The sequence below is a fragment of the Oratosquilla oratoria genome, chromosome 5 (genome assembly GCF_046742065.1).
Source record: "Oratosquilla oratoria isolate Oo_2021 chromosome 5, ASM4674206v1, whole genome shotgun sequence".
Lineage (NCBI taxonomy): Eukaryota > Metazoa > Arthropoda > Malacostraca > Stomatopoda > Squillidae > Oratosquilla > Oratosquilla oratoria.
The window spans coordinates 78,020,637-78,026,556 of NC_134781.1; the positions used below are offsets into that span (position 1 = coordinate 78,020,637).

At 37.7% G+C, this 5,920-nt stretch overlaps 1 protein-coding gene across 1 annotated transcript in view; it reads left to right on the forward strand.

Moving 5' to 3' along the window:
- Window positions 1-4,469: 4,469 nt before the first annotated feature.
- Window positions 4,470-5,920, forward strand: part of sn (fascin domain-containing protein singed) — a 242,543-nt gene continuing 241,092 nt past the window's right edge. The window contains exon 1 of the mRNA XM_076185495.1: window positions 4,470-4,628. The gene's annotated coding sequence lies outside the window, so the exon portion shown is untranslated. The remainder of the gene's footprint in view (window positions 4,629-5,920) is intronic.

The window sequence follows — 5,920 nt, forward strand, 5'->3', positions numbered from 1 at the left end:
AAAAAGAAAATATGAAAAAGATGTTATAGAAAAGTGTAAAGATCAACCAAAACTATTCTACAGATTTGTAAACAATAAACTGAAAAACAAACAAGACTTAGAGAAATTAAGACAAGGAGGAGTTGAATACACTGAGGAAATGGAAATGGCGGAAATTATGAACAAACATTTTAAATCAGTGTTTACAAGGGAAAATATACAACCTGAAGAGATTGAGTGGAAGGAAAAAGTCCCCCCTATGGAAGAAATAGAAGTAACAAAGAATGAAATATTGACACACTTGGGTAATTTTGATGTCAGAAAATCGCATGGGCCAGATGAAATAGCAAACTGGATTCTGAAAGAATGCAGGAATGAACTGGCAGACAAAATACATAGCATAATAAGCAGTTCCTTGAAAGAAGGAAAAGTTCCAGAAGATTGGAAAAAAGCAAATATAGTACCTATATATAAAGGAGGAAATAAAGAAGAACCTACCAACTATAGACCAGTCTCCCTAACAAGTACAATAGCAAAAATATGTGAAAGAATTATCAAAAGTAGATGGGTAAAATACTTGGAAAAAAACAACGTACTAAATCCAAGGCAATTTGGATTCAGACAAGGACGATCATGCGTCACCAATTTAATATGTTTCTATTCAAGGCTAATAGATATAATACAAGAAAGAGATGGATGGGCTGATTGTGCATTTCTAGACCTAAAAAAAGCTTTTGACAAAGTACCACATAAGAAGTTGCTTAAGAAATTAGAATATGAAGGAGGAATACAAGGTAAATTGCTAAATTGGATGGAAGACTTTTTGCAAGAAAGAAAAATGAGAGTAGTGATAAGAGATCAGCACTCAAAATGGAATGAAGTAATAAGCGGTGTCCCGCAGGGAACAGTTCTGGCCCCAATAATGTTTGCTATATATATTAATGATATGGATGAAGGAATTGAAAGCTATATGAGCTTCTTTGCAGATGATGCAAAATTACTGAAAAGAGTGAAAACTGAAGAAGATTGTGAATCACTACAGAGAGATCTAAATAAAGTACAAGAATGGAGTAGGAAGTGGGAGATGGAGTTCAATACAAAAAAGTGTAGTATAATGGAATTTGGAAAAAGCAAAAACAGAATAACAGGATCATATAATTTGGGAGAAGAAGGAATAAAAAAAGTAGAAAATGAGAAGGACCTGGGAGTCATTGTTATGAATAATATGTCACCTGAGAAACATATAAATAAGATTTTTGGAGAAACTTATAATTTAATAAGAACAATCAAAGTGGCATTTACATACCTGGATGAAGAAATGGTGAGGAAAATCCTAATCACCCTGATAAGACCAAGATTGGAATATGCAGCAACGATATGGTCACCAAGTACAAAAAAATGTATAAAAAAAACTTGAAAGAATACAAAGAGCAATTACAAAACTGGCACCAACACTCTCAAAACTATCATATGAAGAGAGACTACAAAAACTTAAACTACAGACACTAGAGCAAAGAAGAGAGAGAGGAGATTTGATAGCTATTTACAGAATCATGAAAGGCATAGAAATTACTGATAGAGAGAATCTGATAAAATGGGATGACAGAAATACAAGAGGACACGGAAAGAAAATAAAAAAAGACAGCTATAGAAGAGATTTTAAAAAGAACAGCTTTCCTCACAGAGCAATAGACAGTTGGAACAAGTTAGATGAGAAAGCGGTGTGTGCAAAATCAATACATGAATTTAAAAATAGTTTAGATAAAATGAGATATGAAGACGGGACCCCACGAGCATAGCTCCCCTTCCCGTAAAATACAACTAGGTAAATACAACTAGGTAAATACACACACACACACACACACACACACACACACACACACACACATATATATATATATATACATATACATATATATATATATATATATATATTTGTATGTATGTATATGTGTATGTAGCAACCAATCAGACATCCTGAATCCACTGCTGAACAAATGCCTCTTTCAAACTACATTAATGTTAAATTTACGTAATATATTTGGAATATTTTGTAGGTTCAAAATATTCCAAATATATTACGTAAATTTAACATTAATGTAGTTTTTAACAATAAGAACACTGTAAGACAACTGCTCACAAATAATTCTGTCAATAGTGATAAAGGGTGTGTGTACAAAATACCTTGCAAATCATGTAATCAGTTTTATGTTGGTCAGACTGCTAAAACACTCACAACACGAATCAATCAACACAAGAAATACGTTAGAGAGGGAAACCAATCTAGCGGTATATTCAACCACATGAATCATTACCACCCAGTTGACTGGGATAACGCTAAAGTCATCACATACAACAACATAACAGAAAGAAATTTAATTGAATGCAGTTTGATCAAATCTAGTAAGGGGATAAATGTTAATCTTCATCAAGGTTTGTACAAATTAGATAGTTTTATTTCTCATGAAATTTCAAAATTGTTTAAATTGTAATATAAATTATGAGCAGTTGTCCCATACTTGTTGGTTACCAGGACGGTCCAAACGTCCGTCACGTGTACTTCTTCCCCTACCTCTCCGAATGCCCTCTTCACTATGTCATATATTCTGTACCTTGTTTCTTTATTTTATAATTCCTTCTTTGTATCTGCACTGAAGATGTAATTATACGAAAGCGCTCTGCTTCGTTAGTTTACTTTTCCTAGTGGTTACTTACGCATTTGGGAACACACGCTCCTAGTGTTTTTATTGTGTATATATATATATATATATATATATATATATATATATATATATATAATATATATATATATGGGGAAAGTGAATAAAGAAGGCACGGGTAGTTCCTAGTTTCTTCACGACCTGTTACGTGAAACCGGTCAGGAATAAACTCAGACCAAGGCCGGTGTCTTCATCTACCTTTCTCAACCTCTCACGGTGTCTCAGTATACGCGCGCGCGCGCACACACACTGTATGTGATATATGTACGAAGCAGAGACAAGTCCTTTTAGTGCACAATTTATATTACCTGACCCGGCAATTATTCTGTATCATCTAACCACGACGACTATAGTCTGTAATCTTCGTGTGCGCCTCAACGGTTGGTTCGCTCTCTCCCAACATCGGCCTCATCTGCTTTCCTTGCGTCAGGAATCCCAAGGAATTTACCTCCTCCTCCACCTCCTCGACTTGCTGCTGCATTGGGCTCTGCCACTCCGACTCTGAGGCCGCTCTGTTCATTTTCCACTGAAGCTTCCAAATCCTGCCCTTACCTGATTGAAATCGCCTGATGTTAACCAGATAAAAAAAAATACTGCCGTGCTAGTAGCTAAGAACGACCTGTAATAATTCGGCACCTCAGATGATTGAAATCTCCTAGCGACAGACAGCAAAAGCTTGAGCGGAACAGAAATACCTAAAGTTTATTGGTGATTGATTACAACCTTCGACATCTGTATTGCTCAGGGGAATGAAATCACCCAGCGGCAGCCAAAATAAGGACAAAGTAACAAATGTAGACACCAAAGGGCTCCTATTTCCCAATTCTCTTTGATAATCTTTAGCAAATGTATTCTCCCTGCTACCAGCCGATTTTATTCATCTTTAGGAGTAACCCTCTTCTAACCTCAAAGGTTCTATGCTCATTCCCTCCGAAAATGACGTAATTCTGGGTGACGTCAAGTGTTAATATTCAGCTGAGGGAAATCCATCTACTTCATATGCACCTTGATGAACAAATTGCAATATGCAAAACATAAATTTAATATAATCTCTTCTTATCAGATTTTATATAATTGACTCTAACATAGTTTTCGAATAAAATGTGTGAAAAGGACATGTCTTCTGCCTTTGTCTGAATTATATCATTTGTGCTCGTATGGAAAGCATTGGCAACTGAAGAGCACAAGCAACACCACACAGTAACAGTCTTCGCCCTCATCTATTGCTAATTCATGGTGACAAAGAAAATGACTAACCATTTATGAGATCCGAATATATCCCTTGTACCCTCGTAAATAAAGAAAATAGTAATGATAATAAATCGTACACCGTAGGGAATTATTACGTCGACAAACAGTATGCACTGTTGCCGTTGTACAGTAGTATCGTCTCTCTGTGCAATGGAACAGACATGCAAGTGAGGTTGCATGCCCACAGGTATTTCCACAGCCTTGGTGTCGGCGTGTGAATGAGATTGCTTGTATACACACTGCACATGTGCTCCCATCTTCACTTGGTCTGAGGTTAACCTAGCCGAGTTGAACTGAGCCTTGTGATTGGCCAGTTTTCCAGACTGACACGCCCGCTCATTGGTCCTCGCTGAGTCATGGAAATACCGAGTTCATGATTTTCCCCCCAGTTTTAATTGAATTAATAATGTAAAGATATAATTGGAAGGCTTATAGTGTAACGAAAAATAAGATACATCGATTTAGGTATATGGCAATGTATCATAAATGATATATAAAATCGGAAACGAGAATGAAATGTGGCAGTCACAGTTGGCGTAGCGGGACTAGGGTCGTGCTCGGTTCGATACTTCAGTGGACGCGGGGAGCGTTGTGGAGCGTGTGCGAAGTGGTGTAGTGAGGCTTAGAAGTGTATGTGATTTGTTTAGGAACATTTGATTCAAGTTCAACAACAGCAAGGTGAGTCCATGGATAACCCATGTATCATTTACTACTGTCACATCCCATCGCGATGATTTTTATATTGTTAGAAAAACGAATATGTTGATGGTTTGACAGTACCGGTGTGGGAAGGGTGAGGAGGAGAGGGATGAGGAAGCGTCTGAGCTAGCTGTGTGTAGATACTCTAATTTAAACAAAGGAAACTAAGTTATCTCCCTCAGATTTACATAGAAAATAACTGCATATTGCAATCGAAACATTGGGTGGTATGTTGGGTTGTATTTTATGCTCTTGTTGTACTACAGAGAGTCTTTGAGCAGCATTTCTTTGTGGTAAAGTTAGTGTGGTTCTTGGACGGTGGGAGGGGCAGAGGGGTGGGAAGGAAGGGAGGAAGAGGAGGAGGGTGGTAGTCCACCCGGTAAATGAAATCGCTGACAATCAAACAATATCGTTTATTCGCGAATACAATAAACTGCAGTAGCATCGGGTGAGCTGGTTATTGCTTGGATGCAGGCTGGTGGGCTCCTGGTTGCACTAGTACATACTGTGGTGGCTGCAGGCTGGTAGACGAGTTTTCAGGGGGAAGTCCATTGAGGGGTGTTCGCGTTCTTTTGAACTTGAGATTTTCTTCAACTAAATTTTCTGAACAGTTAATTTGTAGTAATCGGCTCGTTTAAACTTTGATGTATTGTTGATATATTTTGGGTAACGTTTGGGTTGTAGGTCTCCTTTAGCCGTGAATTTTACATTATCTATCATATTTTTTCTCGTGTTAATGTCTGCATTTCGGCAAGATTATTAATTTAATGGTTGAGAAATTTTGGGTCTTTGAGAATTTGGCAAAGTTGAAGTGAACAAATTATATTGTATTATGGTGTAACCTTCTCAATCTTTCAAATATTTGCCACTGTTTCAAATATTCGCTGTCATTCGCTTCTGTCCAGCACTGGATATTTTTCCCAGACGAAGGTCACTACATAATTTTTTAATTTGGGATGATCATTGCTACATATACATCCATTGTTGTGATGATCTCGCATCTGCCAACCTCAGACCAAATTTATTCTTCCTGGAGGTGGATAATGGGCCTCGTGATGAATGTAATGGTAGTTCCACCCTTGTTCTAACTAACGTGGAGGGACTTTAGTCAGATGAGGGAGGGACGCCCCGATGGCTCGAGTGATGCGTACGTAGGGCTGTCGGCTGTTGTTGCTTTTCCCAAAAGCGAAATCAAAGGCTAACACGCCTTCTACCAGTTTAACACTCGTTCTGTTACCGCTTGCTCCTGCCTACGCTTACTTGTGTCTCTA